This window comes from Mugil cephalus, chromosome 3, assembly GCF_022458985.1.
Source record: "Mugil cephalus isolate CIBA_MC_2020 chromosome 3, CIBA_Mcephalus_1.1, whole genome shotgun sequence".
Taxonomy (NCBI): Eukaryota; Metazoa; Chordata; class Actinopteri; order Mugiliformes; family Mugilidae; genus Mugil; species Mugil cephalus.
The window spans coordinates 9,305,662-9,321,156 of NC_061772.1; the positions used below are offsets into that span (position 1 = coordinate 9,305,662).

The window sequence follows — 15,495 nt, forward strand, 5'->3', positions numbered from 1 at the left end:
TGTCAGGCTTCTGTGACCTCGCTCTTGATTTCTCCCCTCTCGTAACCCTCTTCATCTCGGCGCGCTGTCCTCCAGGATGAAACGCAACGAGCTTGTATCAGCTGGCATGCAAAACATGTCTCACATGCTGGGGTAAGCCTTTAGACGGAGCGTGCTCGTTCCATAGCAGGCGCACAAAGGCACGTCTGTTGTGGTGCTCCCGTGTGTGTGTGTGTGCGTGCTGAGCTGTAAATATAGAAGGATAGCGGTGTGAATAAGAGGTAACGCCCTCTGTCATTCCCAGACAGTCTCAACACACAGCAGCCCGTGACTTTTCAACTGCTGAACTTAACCCTCGCTGCTGGAAGAAACTGTATCTACGGACATGTGACGAACATGCCCTTGCCCAACCCGCACTCACACGGAATAAAGATTACTCTTTATTTTGAAGACACAAGTGTGTGGGGGAGGGGTGATAACTTACTATGGTCAAATCTAATTATCCCTCTCAGTTCATTATTCCCTCCACTGCCTCCACTCACTGACCCCAAGCCTGCTGTCTCTCTCTCTCTCTCTCTCTCTCTTTCTCTCCTCCTACCTCCCCTCCTCTCGCTCATTTACTCTCCCTTACTTCTTCTCCTCTCTTACTCCCTCTTCTCTTTTGGACGGAGGTATGGGTGAGATCATAATTATGTTTTGACACATGGCGTTAGCCCCTAGAGCGCGAGGATTTTAACTCAAAGTGGGAGTTGTCACTGCGACAGCCCTTACTGCTCCTAATTGGAGGGGAGGGCCAAGAGGCCCGCCCACAGACCAGGGTGGCAGTTTTAATGAGGTTATGTTCGTACAGGAAGTCAGAGTTGTGACAGGAGGAAACTGTCATTGGCCCGTTAAAGAGAGCGGCTGACATCTCAAAGCTTACTGTGTTCGTCAGCGAGAGGGGAAAACCTCTCCACTCCTTCTCTCTACAGGTGGAGGCAATTAAAACAGAAATGAAGAGCTAAAAAGCACCCAGGGCAGCCACACCGACTGGAGTACTTCACCAGTAAACACCAATCAGAAGAGGAAAAGCCGCTGATAGAATAATAATTGCTAAATGAAATACTTATTAACCTCCTTGGACTCACTTCAACACGACTCGGCTGAAAATGAGCACAATTACCCCAACTAAACGGCAATTAACGCAAATCAGCCGGAGTATGTCTGTGCATGTTGAGTGTATCTTTGCGTTCGCTGTGTTATTACATGCGTGTGTGAGTGCGCCCACACTGCGCGGGGAGTGTGCCGCTTGGTGACGTTTTTTCTAATATTTGCTTCGGCCTCAGAAACGGAGGGAAGGAAGGTGTTGAAAGCTAAACTGCAGACGGCTCTAGCCAAAACACTGGCCCCAGTGTTCTCCAGGTGCACCCTGTTGAGAAAGGGTGCCGTTGCCAGAGTAATGTGGCTGTTGGTAGTCCGCCCTAACAAACAGGCAGTGCAGCACCTTTGATCTGCACAACGCTCAAAGGGAGTTCCCACTTTGACGAAAAGTCCATTTACGAAATCCATTCCATTCTTTCTCTCAGTAATAACGAAATCCAAAACACTGGTCCAACGTTTCATCTCAAACAGACATTTATTTGGAGTGGGAGCTGTGTTTATTTTCCAAAGTACTTTTCGAGCGGTTTTGAGATTCAACTATGCTTTTAAGCACACACACGATGTGCGTCGGCGTCCAACCAAAATGATCACAGAGATCGTAAGCCATTTCCTCCCGCGAGGCCCTCCACGGACCTCCGCGTGTTTCGGGCACCGGTTTGTTTTGAGGACGAGGATACCTGCGCGTGGGGAATAATTCTGTGGGATGCAGAAAATGACTTTTTCTAAGAAACGTGGGCAAGAGATGGCTCAGAAGTTTTCCTTTAATGGACTTTGTTCAATTTGTGAGTCTCAAACGTCAGAATACAAAAATATATATATATATATATATTAGTCTTATTTGAAGACTGTGTTTCTTAAATCTTTCAGTTTGTGTAACACATGTAGTTATACACGCGTAGATCTGATGCCAGCTGGTCTGGTCTTTGGTTCGCTTCACCTGGACCTTATAGCATGAGCCTAATAGTCTCTCTTTGTCCACCATGACAATATGTGGCTTCACACAATTAGAGAGGTCTCCTTCCTGCTATACTATAGATAAGCATCGCCTGCTGGCTGTATAGATTGGAACAGGCTCTCCAAGGTTGTCTGGAGGTCTTTCTGTGTTTGGCTCCTCATTCAAACAAATAGCGCAGAGCTCGCTCCGCTAAGAAGGCAAAAGGAATGTGGGAGGATCTGTCCTGACCTTGCGTGCCATAGGTCACGGCAGTAAGATGGGGATGAGGTGAAGCATTTGGTCCCATGCAGAAAAAGACAAGGTCAGTGTGTTTTTTTCAACGAGCTGGCGGAGGTTGTTTAGTTAGTTGACATGGACCACGGCAAATGGGCTTTATCAGGAGATATGGACACCAAGGTGAGAGGGGGCAAAGTCCCATTTAAAGCCAATTTGAATTTAATGCCATGGTGAACATGATTCTTTCCCATGTTGCACATCAGAGGCTTCTGTGAGAGATTTCTTGTGGTTTGATCTGGAAAAACAAGCGAGCAAGGTGCCTTTTAACGGCGACTCCATCAGGATGCACAATCTCAAAGATCTAACAGCCACATGGAGTGGCTGCTCCCCTCAGGCACACAGGTTCTACCGTTAGGCTCATGGCCACTGTTTTGCTGTCGGCCTGGTGCGTGAGAGCTGTGGAGAGGTTACGTTTGAGCTAAAACTGCTACAGGCATGCACCACTTGACGGATCACTTGTGTATGTAGAGAGCGTCTGTGCGTGTGAAGCTCTGGCTCAGAGCTGAGCACATCCCACCTACGAGGTACGTGTTGTGATCAGGTCTGACTGTAATCTCACCACAACCCAGGTTCACATTCACCCCCGGAAAATTTTCATGAGTTTCAGCGGAGAGCACTATTGCTTAACTTCTTAATGCTTCTTGAGTGTGAGAACAAACATGCTAAGGCTGTTACCCAGTACTTCCTCCGTGTGATGAAAATGGAAACAAACATACTAGAAAAGTGAACGTGCGCGCTCGCCAGTCGCCGTGTGGAAAATACTGAGCACATGCTCACAACAGGTGCAAGCGCAAGATTCCAATATGTGTCCGGATGTCGGTTTGACACAGTCAGACAAAAGTGAGAGACATCATCAAACTGGCTTAAATGTCACCAAGAATTAAGGCTGAATCATTGCAGATTCATTAGTCTGACGGTTTCCTGTAAATCCTTGTGACACGCTGTTGTAGAACCGTGTTGTAGCGTATAGACTTTGTGAGTCTCTACAGCGATCACCTCTGGTTAAACCAAGAATCCATAATGCTCCAAGGTCCACTTAGCTGGGCTTCTCTAACATTAATAATGCACAAGATTTTCCTAATGAAGGAACATATTTTTTCTTTTCCATTTTTCTTTCAACATGTTGGATAACTGTGTTAATCAAGGCTTTACTTTCAGATTTCCTCTCTAATGGCATATCCAGTGAAGGGAAAAGGTCACGGTGGTAATAGACTGATCTGTAGTCCTCGGGGAGATCTCTCTCCCTCTCTCTCTCTCTCTTTCTTTCTCTCTCTCTCTCTCTCCATCTTTCTTTCTCTCTCTTTCTTTCTTTCTTTCTCTCTCTCTCTCTCTATCTTTCCGTCTCTCTTTCTCTTTCTCTCTCTCCGTCTGTCTTTCTCTCTCTTTGCTTCAGACAGTCTCAGACATCCTCATCTACCTCCCACTGTGCTCAGCCTAGCTCGCCAGGATTTCAATCACAGGGCCAAATGAAATTATTAAGAGGTGTTAAACTTATTAATCATTAAATTAGCTAAATGATCCTCCAAGTACAGCCCAGATGAATGACATGTCATTCTGTAATGCAATTTGCCTCTCCACCTCTCCAGCGGGTGAAGGTCAAGATAGGGCCCAGAGCGCGGCAGTATATTTCTCATTTCTTTTCTTTCCTGTCTCCGTGTGCACTTCAACAGAGTGTGTGCTCCGCCTGTCCATGAAGCGCACACTGGGACTGTTTAAAAGAACACGGCGTGCTGTGAAATGCCAAAATGCAGTGCACAACGTGGCTGCGAACGTGACAAAAAGAAATAAAATTTAAGTATACTTGACACTTCCTGTCATCATTTCCTTTTTGATTATAGACACGTAGCAAACCAACTCTGGAGTTTCGGTTTCCCTCTTATCTTGATTTGATTGGTGGGAAAGTAGGTGAGCATATATGAAACACACCTCCTACATAACACTTATGTTCTCTGCATTAGTACGCTGTGACATTCTGTTGATATGATGTATAAACATCCCATGAGAACTGGAATACAGACGCCACTGTGTTGATGTCAGCTCTGTCCTGGTGGTTGACTCACCTTTCAGAAACCTCTAGAGTCATCCCGCAGTGTTGTAGGTTTAAGTGGTTTACTTGAAAATATGCAAAATTCTTAACACTCACCTGCCTAAATGAATCATTAGGAAGTGCCTATTTTTACTCTAACTCTGATAGCATCTATGTATCCGGCTTGAACACAGAGATATTATGAGCCCTTTCTCCTTTCGGCACCAGCTCACCTTCCCTTTCTGATTTGTCGTCAGTGTACCATAGCAGAGTCATTCCAAATGCGACAGTGCCCGGTAATCAGTGAAGTTATTACGGATTTTACAGAAGGCTAACAAAGCGTACCTGAGGTCCGCCAATTACTGCTGTAGTTAAGGTCAGTGCTGTGGATGGGGCTTTGAGGAGGCAGACAAGGTCACACCATCTAAACATTAAAATAAAGTCCCTTTTAATTTAAACAACCGTGGAATCAATCATACAATTGTTCCATCTATCAAGTCTTGAGATTAATTGTTTTTGTCAAGGCATCGAGATCCTTTGTAAGATTTTGGTCATTTCTCACTCTGCCATCGCCATCTGTTTCTATGCGGTGTTTGCTGTCATACCTGTGTGTGTGTGTGTGTGTGTGCGTGTGTGTGTGTGACATACGCCCCAGTGGTGCAGATTAGTCCTGAGGGATTTAAATATCATTTTAACTAATCTGCTCACCTGAATTTAATGAGACATGTCCAAGGGGCTGTATGCATGTGTGAATATGTGCATGCGCGTGTCCATATGTGAATGCGAGTGAAAGTGTGTGTGCGCTGCGTGTGAATCTGTATGTTCAAGCGTGCGTGCCTGTGACTAATGAAGTTCATTGCGGGACTTCAAATAGCCTCCTTCATTTGGTCCTTTCAAAATTTGCATCTCTTACCTGTGTCTTAGCCATAAAGGCAGAGACGAGGAGACTTCCTCTGTTTACCTCACAACCCGAGCACCGCTACTTTTATATAATAAGCTGTCAAGAAATCAATTCCATCTGTTATTAATACGAGTATGATTGTATAATTAGTCTGAGATCAATATGGCATTGATTCCAATGCAAACAAGGGATTAGAGCTCTCTGTGTTGCCTTGGTCAGTTCAGCAGACATGATATGGACATGTTCGACAGGCTGACCAGCTGGCCTGTGCAACCTTGACCAAGTTTACATCAATATGTGATTGAACAGAACATAGAGGTTATGGGAAAATGCGGAGACAGAAGTTGCCAAAAGGAAATTAGTTGTAACATCATCTGAATATGCATTCAGGTCTTGGCATGTTCATGTTATTTTTACTCAATGGTTTGTTTTTTGATAGCATTTATTTATTTATTTTCTCAAAAGGATTCAGCATATGTTTGCTGGATTCCGTGAGACCCTAGGGGTTTTTTTGTTGTTTTTTTTTTTTTTTTTGTGGGGGTGGAGGTACTGTCTTAATAAATTGAGACATGCAAAAATATTTCTGATTCTTGGCAGAGTAAATTAGACTTTTGCAGAACTGCCATTGTATTAATATAGACCAATGAGTACTGGCAGTTCTGGGAGTATTAGTTGTAGCAGCAGTCACTCTTAACAGTTCCTTCTCTGCACAGGTTTTCTTACCTGAATTGTCAACCAACAAGCTAGCTACGTTGTGTTCTTAGCTTTCAAGGCTCCTCAGATTGCGACTTGTTGTGTTTTTTCTTTGCCATTATGTGTTCTGTTAATGTGACTAGTTGAAGTTACCCCATGATAGCCAGGAGGTTCTATCATCAATCACCTGCTGACAAATACTTGAAAAAGAAGGCAGTTTCTAAATGGTTTCCACAGACAGTTCCTGTGGTGTTAGGTTCACTTCTTTGTAGCACTTTACGAAAATGCAAGATTCTTAGATCTGCATGTGCCATTGAAGGTTTATAGATCAACAACTTAGTTGATTTCTAGTATAAACTAAACGTGATATTGGCACAGTGAAGCTATTTTATTTTGTGCATTTTTAGATAAATATAGTTTCTACGGCTGTGCAAACAAGGAAGGAACGAAATGAAAGTAAACATTAATTACATTATCAAGGGTTACTAATGAGGGCTTTTATCTGTGTGCACTTTTACAGAGTGCAACTTTAGGCTTGCAGTAAACTATGTTCATGTACATATTGCGTTGAATTGTCTGTTCTATTTTCTGTCCTGAAACATCCTTTGTGTGTGCGCACTTCGCGTTTGTGTTGACTGTGACTGTCAGAATGTGGTTGTCAGTGTGAAAGTCGACCACAAACATGCAAGCGTGTTGCCAGACATTACACAATAGGCCCACACAAAACCCTCCCTCCCTCTATCACCATCGCCTGTTTCCCCCTGTTCTGCTTTTGTTTTGTCCAGCCTCATTTGTGATGGTATTTATCTCAGTAAACGATACAAAAACCTCGCTCTTGTCTGAAAGAAGAGTCATTTACAATCATTTACATTAACAAAAACTGTATTTTACCATTACAATAACCTCAGACAATAGCATATATCCGCCTCGTTCAGTTTGTGCAACAAATGAACAGAGGTACACGCGCTTCCATTGTTCTGGTTTAAATGCGCCATAGCATAATCATCCCCCCCTCCACTTCGCATATTAGATAATGAGAAGATGCTGATAAGTTCCTCAATACAATCTGCTCCCCACTGGCTAATCCACATCATTCGGTATTGTGAGGATCACAATGATGGTTTATTATTGCTCATTCAGAGCTCAACAGTGATTTAAACATTTGCAGTAGGAACAAACACACTGCCTCAGATCACTCATCCGTTTAAGAGGATGCCAGTTGTACTTAGTAGCAGCTGTTTGTTGCTTGGAGGGTGTTGATCATCGTTAGTCTCAAAGCGCTGCAGTTGATGCCTACCTTTGAAAAGCTGCACGTTTTTTCCAAGAGGATGTAAAAACAAACAATACCAAGATGGACAGATGTATGGTGGATGTGCCCGTCAGGTAAGTAAGTGCAAAATAGAAAATGAAGGGGACTTTGATATGATGTGGCTGCAGTAAATGTTCCCATTTCCTCAGGATCTTATAAAGACATCTTCCTGTTTAACTCGGCTATGCCTCTGCTGTCAAGCACCTGGTGTATTGAATTTCACTGACACTCAGACCCTTAATGAGAAGCAGAGCGACACCTTCACATTATAACTGGTGCCCTACGTCTCTCCATTTCTATGACTTGCTTTAATAAATTACTGTCCAATAAGAACTTTTATGATCTTGGCATATGTTGCCTTTTATAGGTGAAAATAATTGCGTTCCCAGATCACACTACCCATTCTGAACATGAGAATGAGACTAGCGGAGCCTACAAAATGAGATAGTTTCACAGTGTCTGCACAAGTCCTTCTCATTTGGGTCGTTACGCCTCCCCCTCCTTCTTTCTCAGTTTCCTGGCATACCTTCAGAAGCACCAACCCCCCCTCCTCGCCACTCTCAACTCCACTCATGCCTAAAGAGGCCTGCGCTTGCATGCCAACAGGCACTCTTAAACCCGCAACACCATCCCCCAATCGACTTCGTACACACATGCACAGGCACACATACACAGAGTCTTGTTTTTCAGTTCCCACTGAAGTGTGACAGAAGCCACTTGACAGGTGACACACACACTTGATGTTATCGGGTCAGGGCCAGAGATTCAGCCTCTTGAGTGATGAGAGACTGTCACTGGCATTGTTTATCTATGCTACAGGAGGAGAGAGAATGGAATGACAGAGAGAAAGTGAGTGCTTCTTTCTTTCTTTGTCATATATCACTCAAGGGAAAATGGGAGAGCATGTGAACTTTCTGGCCAAAAGCAATGATGAACAACTCAGAAAAATGAAATGACTCTCAAGGTATACATGATGATATTCTCCATTATATAGGTTTCTGCTAAAATGCCGGGAGGCTTGTGGAGGCCTGAAACAGAAGTGCTCTTCAGTCATGTAGAGAAATGTGCTGTAGTCGGCTCACAAATTGATGTGGCTTTGTTATCGGCATTGTCAATTGATTGCACCTTGGGCGATAATGAAATAACTAATTGAATGTGTCCTCTTGTAAACAATTTGTTGAAACGTGCAAAACACAAACTTGCCTCGCTCTGTGTGAGTGCCTTTTAATTAAACAAAGACTGAGTCTGATAACCTTCACAAAACTATTAGCCACGCCTGTGGACGGAGCCATGGACTGATCTCATGATAAACTCGGTGATAATACAACAAACATCACTAATGTTATTAACTGATAAATAATCTGTGGGGTATCATTGTTTTGTGGTTGACCGGCAAATGTGACTTGTTATTTGATATATTTAAATAAGTGAAACAAGCAGATCATAAACAGACACTGTAATTGCCAAGAACTAGCTCATCTTCCTGTTACCGCTTTTTATTTGAAGAGAAAATTCTAAAAATGGTTTTCTCCTTCAGGGTTCACCCAAGAATCCTTGCATGCCATCAAAATGGAGAATTTGGTGGGCCAGATGTCCAAATGTGGACAATATTTCATTCCTGTAAACACATTTCAATCTACATGTCTACACATATCAGCCACAACATTAAAACCACTGACAGTAAATAACATTGTGTTAATCCAATGCTCTGCTGGCAAATGTTTGGACCTGGGATTCATGTGAGTGTTATTTAGATATGTACCACCTGCCTAGACCAGACCATAACAATGACACTCCTTGATGGCAGCAGCCATCCCCAGCAGGATGCAGTCTGACACATACCCCTTTCACGTCGAAAATACCAGGTTGACGGAGGATTTTCAGACCCGGGGCAACTCGGGTTCGGTGCGCTTTCACATTGCCAGAAGTCCCAGGTCTGACCTCCCACTGTGAGAGCTCCGTGTCTGTTTTTTTTTTTCCTCCCTCTCATACGCCATCGCGTCGATACCGTCATCATTAAACATTTACGTCCGCCAAATCTCCTCTTCTCCATGGATGCAGAGCAACTCTCAGATCTTTTGGTCTTGTCAGTGTGCCATATTGCTCTACAAGCTGTATATAAACACAACAGCGCATGCTCTTTCACGTCAAGGTTCCGCGGTGTGATTTCTCAAACATTGCGTAGGGCTAATTCTCGTGTTTCCACTAACGATCGCGTAACAACACATTTGACTGAAAAAAATGGACACAAATCTCTGCCCTTTGGAGATCAGTCTCTTATGGGAGTAAACCAAAACTTTGCTCTGTTTTTGAGCTGCTCACATCCCTGGAGCTTCTACAATGACACAATCTGACAGGCCTGTTTTTGTTTCATGCAGTGTGAAATGGGCTGCACACACACACACAAAAGTGATTTAGGAACAACTCAAAAAAACACAAAGAACAACACAAGGTGTTGACCTGGCCTCCTGGCCAAATTCACTAGATCCCAAACTGGAACAAGCCTGATCCACAGAGGCCCCTCCCCTCAACCCATAGGACCCAAAGACAACAATAACAACACTGTGTTACCAGACACCACAGGACACCCTCAGAAGGTCCATGTTCATTCTCTGATGAGTCACAACTGTTTTGGAGGCACAGGGGAGATCTACACAACATTAGGAACAATAACAATAATAATAATAATAATAATAATAATATTGGTGTCTATCAATCAACTGTATCGTTTTCTCCCACTGGTCTTGCCTACTACCTGCCCATTTTGTGTTCATTTTTTCACTTATCATCATTACAACTTTGTGAATTTCATTATGATTCCACAGTTTCTTGTTGCCACAACACTAAGTTTCTTCCTGTGAGTGCGGCCTTTTAACTTCTCTACTTTCACAGCTCAGATACTGGGGTCAAAGGTCATTGTGTTTGAGACTGGTTTCTTTAGGTTCCCTAGGGTTCCCCGAAAAATGAATGAAAATACAAAACACTTAATTTCCCCTGAGGCGGTTTTCTCAAAAGCGCCTCCGGAAGTCCTTTCCAAGTAACCTCTCTGATTCTGTTTAGTTTCTCTGTCTTGATTTTGTCATGTCACAGGAAATGTGTTCAGTGTGGTAAAGAGAGAGTTCAGAACTCGACACAACACAACACGTTTTCTTGTTACAATAATTATTTATTAAATTTAAAATATCTTTAGCACAGGTTAAAAATTAGACACTTCCATCTACCATGAGCGCCTTGGGTTTTAACATGGTTCTAACATGGTTGAAAATAAACACTCTTAGAAACAAGACAAAACAAAACAAAAAATCTTCTCATTTACTCCATTGCTGTATTCATAAAATGTCACATTAGATTTGCTAGGGCAGAGGCAAATTTGGCATTTTGATAATGTTTTTTGTATTTTTTTTTTTATTAATTTTTGAATAATGTTTTAGAAATGAAGAAAAAACCTATCAAACATTTCAAAATCTCTTTCCCTTGCAAGTCATGATTTGGAAAATTTGAGTGAAAATTGCTCGTTGTACCAGCTTTGGAGGTTTGCATTCACCGATCAGAAACAAATGAATGCCATTTGGGAACGGCATGCTTTAAAGCTGGTGATTTTCATTGATGAGACAAATGACATGGCAGCCTAGTTTTTGCCACTTTTGAGCTAAATGCCTTTGCCACTATATTTTATTGGTTGTGGTTGACATTAAGGACACAAAAGATAAATAATTAGTTAAGTGTACGCATGTGACCGTGCAGTGGCAATAAAGAAACTGCTAACAGCATGGTCAGACCGTCCCCTTCCCCTTGTCTTCTTATTCCCCCCCATCTCGTCTATTCCACAAACCAGTGATTTATGGTCATTTTCTTTGCCTCAGCCCTACCTTATGAAAAACAAAGAAAAAAGATAACAAGTAACATGAGCAGAGCACTGTAGTAAATGGCAGGCCGATGCATTAGTTATCAGTAAGAAAACATTAACAGCAAAGACAAATATTTTTTGTTTTGAAGTTGTTTACAAACCATATCCTTGTTCACAATTTATCATGTTTTTCCCGTGTTTGCTTTTTGTCATCGTTACATGCCATATGAGAAGTCTGGATTACAAAAGTACCTGAACAAATTGCTTGTATATTAGCATGCATAGCTGTTTGGTATTTACATCCTATTTACAGGCTTGAACTAAGGAGAGAGGGATCTACAATACGTTTCCTTTCATGTGTTTCATTTACATTTCTAGGATGGAGAACAAAAAGCAGCCTCATACCGATTTGCCGAGTACACAGGACATGCACATAAAATAGAATGTTTGCTTGGCTGAACAAAGTGTGTCACCCATCTACGAAAAAGGGAATATCCCAGCTTTGTAACAGGCTGTGTCTCTGACCAGTGCTACCGCATTGCATAACACGCATCTATTTGTTTTTTTTTTTTTTCTTTGTCTGTATTGCGCACCAGTCTCTGAGCACAGGGGGCTCGGAAAGGTTAATTTACGATGTTAACCGTGCCGTGAAGGGAAAAGCAAATAGGAAAGAGCATGCACAGCACCAGAGAAGGACATTAAGCTGCGACTACATCTTTCTCTTTCTTGCTCCCTCTATCTGTCCAGTGCCAACAGTACCCCCCCTCCCCTGATGTGTACAAAGACACAGGGCTATCACCATCCATCATCGGAGACATACTGAGAGGATCTTACGCCAGTGATCAGGCTGTAAGTAGGCACTCACTACTGACAACTCAGTTTTTTTTAGCAGTGTGCCTGTCACACCCAGAGGAACATGTTCATATCAACGTAACACATGTGCATGGAAATAAATTAAAGAGCCATTTAATGAATGGAATGGAGGAAAACACAGGATACGTAAATCGTACAAAAAGCATAAATATCATCACATCTATAAGCACATTTATGTCCCTTTTGTTAAAGGGGTACTTCTTTCTGTAGAAAGAGCGGAAGACGCGGATATATTTATTTGCAATCCAGGGGCCGCGCATGGGGCGTCGCAGTCATTAAAGATATTGCTCATTTACTGAGAATAACATCAGTATCACATCCTTAGTTCTCCCCGCTACTACAAGTCCTTTGTCCACCTCCATCTCATTTACAGTCAACCTCTAATATAGGCAATCAGCAGCAATATACCCTCACTTGGGGGTCCATAAACACTTGATTTCACCGAACTGCCTTTGATAAAGGAGGGAGGTGACTGCCAGAGCATGTTAATGTGCTTTCCCATAAAGCTTATCTCTGACTGGGGTCATGAAGGCCAAGTGGCAAGGGGCTGATCGCCATAGCAATAAGACCCTAGAAGCTGTTACCGCAGCTTACGACCCCTCTGACAATAACCGAGCCGACCAAGGTCTACCTTTGGATAATCAAACCCCTCATCCAGGCCCATGTGGGAAATAATGTGGACATTTACTACAGTACAATTGAAATGAGGGGCGAGCACAAATTAACCTCTGGTAACAGTGAAGGGGCTCATTGTGATAGGAATCATAAATTTTTAATTGTTCACCAGCAGCAATATTTTAAAAGCATGTAAAAACAAAATTATGAGCTGACCCACACTACTACTGGGACGCGGCCACAGTTTAAACAAAGCAGGAATCAAAGAATGTCACTTCAATGTTCAAAGCCAACAGATTTTCCGAGAAATATGTGTTTATATATATATTTTTCTGTTAGTACACTGAGCTGCATAATTATGTTTCTTCTATTTTCGTCAGGTATATGTGATGATGCTGTATAATTCAGCAGACTAAGGATGGGCACTTTGAAGAACACTTTGATAGCATATGGTTATCCCCTGCTGGCTCACACTCTCTGCTCTGTAGGGGGCCCAGACGGGATGTATTCAGAACTTTCTGGACTCTGCAAACTTTTCACTTCGCTAAAACGGAAGGATTACACCCTGTTCACAGCAGGGAGAACAGCATGCATCCAAGAATCTCCCCTTGAGCCACTGTAATCTCCAGTTTGCACCCTGAAGACAGACCCCAACGTCCCCTCAAAAACAAGCCAAGGCTCAGATGGCAGAGAAAGGGTAAATGAAATCAGTGCTATTAACTTCCTGACCGCGCTATGCATCTGACCCTGAAGTACCGCCCTCAATCTTTCCATGATATCAAAATATCAAGTGAAAAAGCTTGCTACCCAAAAGTCCATTCAGTATTTTCCATGCGCATTAGCTTCATCAATTTAGTTTCAAAGCAGGCAAATTGGAATCTAGTTAAGTTGTTTTTTTTTCCTGCCGTTAATTTTCTCTCTGTTTTCTGGCTCAGGTGCAGGAGACTAAATCAAGCTGTCAGAAACCAGACTGCACAGCTAAACGGTGCAGACTGAAATGCCACCTGTCCACAGCTTCTGGTAATTTATTATTTCCCCATTTATTTGTTTCTATAGTAGCAACTTGGGCACTCGTATGTGCCCCTACAAATTCGGCTTATCGTTCTCATCTATGCAGAGGTTTGAGTTGTTTCTCAGCAGCTAAGGTTGTGATTTCCTCCATTATCTAATCAGACACTTAAGATTTGGTTTACAGCATTTGTCAATGGTATTACACTGAGGTCAGTCCAGAGCATTCTTCCCAAATGAGGCATTTTGGTTAATCCGATTCTCTTACCCACCCCCCCCAGTTTTCTTGGGAGCCCATCTCATCTCAGCGAGGGGCTTGATGGCTGCCCACCTAGAGCTCAGGCTTACGTGCAGGCCAGAATGAGGCGGGAGTAAGGGCTTTAAAGGCTCTATTATTCATCCCCGTCATTAGCTACAGTATGTGGCACAAGGAAAGGCTGCAATGCCTCTGCTGCTGTCTGGCTATTAGAACATTCCTCATCCATGGTATCACCACTTCACACTCACTTGATGTGCTACTTTTCAAACATTTTTTATTTTTAGCTCAAATACCTGAATGAGTTCGATATTCTGCGAGGAAGGGGGTGGTCTGCCGACAGTGTATTGTGCTCATACATGTGGGTCGTTTTTCAAGAGCCTCAGGTCAGCCGAGGGTCAGGATTACAGCGGAGCAGTTGACCATGGGTTGCTTCACTGTAATCCTTTCACCTTTGACCCCACTCCCACTACGCCATCCATGTGCAGCTTTAGGTCACGGCTAATCATGACACTCACACAGACGGAGACGCTCACGGCCACAGAGTGTGTCCGTGTGCTCGTGGGTTTGTGTGTGTGTGTGAGCGGGAGAAGATAACAGCGCGGCTGTTTATGTTTTGGCCGCTTCTGCGTTGCAGAGCAGGAGGAGCTGCTGTGGAGGGTTTCTGTCCTCGTTATGTGTCAATATTTGTTCGGAAATGTTTGTTAGAGATAGAAATGCAGGGTCCTCCGTGTATTATTACGATCCTATAGATGTATGTTATGTTGTGTTTTGTTTCGTTTTTTTATGTTCCAGTGTGACGGGGCTGATGCATCAAAATACAACAATATCCTGGAGTCAGAGCACTTGTAAATCCTTCGTCATCGTATTCGTTCAAAATTTATACAGAATTCTGAATTCTATTAAACTGTAAACTTGAGCTTCTTTCATCTTAGCTGTGCTTGTCAGCCTCAGTCCACTCTGGTAGTTGTATTTTTAACTTTTTAATGAAACAAACTGATGTTTTGTCCCCTTCGATTATTTCGTCTAATAGAGGCCATAGAATCACTTCAGTTGTCTGCATTTAAATATTGCCCCAGAAAACAGGGCCACTCAAACACCTCCCCCTACTTTGCAACTATTGTGCAGTGACAAATGAATCTGTTGTTTCTGTGTGTGTGTTTTTTTTTAAGTTGAAGTTCTACATCTTAGAAGAATTTCATCTAGCTAAAGTTCTTTTCTTATTAGTAAATAGCCATGTTTCCTCAACTCTCGTCTTGTAGAATTGTGTTCACGACCAGAGCCAATGGGTTTGTTTGTTCTTCAGAGTCGTGTTTCGTTTACGGTTCACAACTTCTACTACTCCGCTAATTAGGCAATAGAACCTACAGCGCCACCTTCTGACGACACGGATCAAACTAGTTTTTCTCATCGATCTTATCTTATTATATTTAAAAAAATTTGTTTCAAATTTGCTTGACAATTGCATGGAAACGTGGCTGCCAACTTAAAATATCGAGGTGTGAATACTGCACTCATCTTTGTTGTGGTAACTGACGTTTTCCAAAGAAGCGCTTTAACCGTATCTTGAGTTACGCGTCTGTGAGGCGCAGTGTCTTGCACCTATTGTCTGTCTCA

The 15,495-nt window shown here is 42.8% G+C and overlaps 1 long non-coding RNA gene across 1 annotated transcript; it reads left to right on the forward strand.

Moving 5' to 3' along the window:
* The first annotated feature begins 10,430 nt into the window (after positions 1–10,430).
* LOC125005320 lies at positions 10,431–15,212 on the forward strand. The gene is made up of 2 exons (XR_007112442.1): positions 10,431–13,311; positions 13,550–15,212. It is a non-coding gene; the product is annotated as an uncharacterized LOC125005320 (long non-coding RNA).
* Positions 15,213–15,495: the final 283 nt, after the last annotated feature.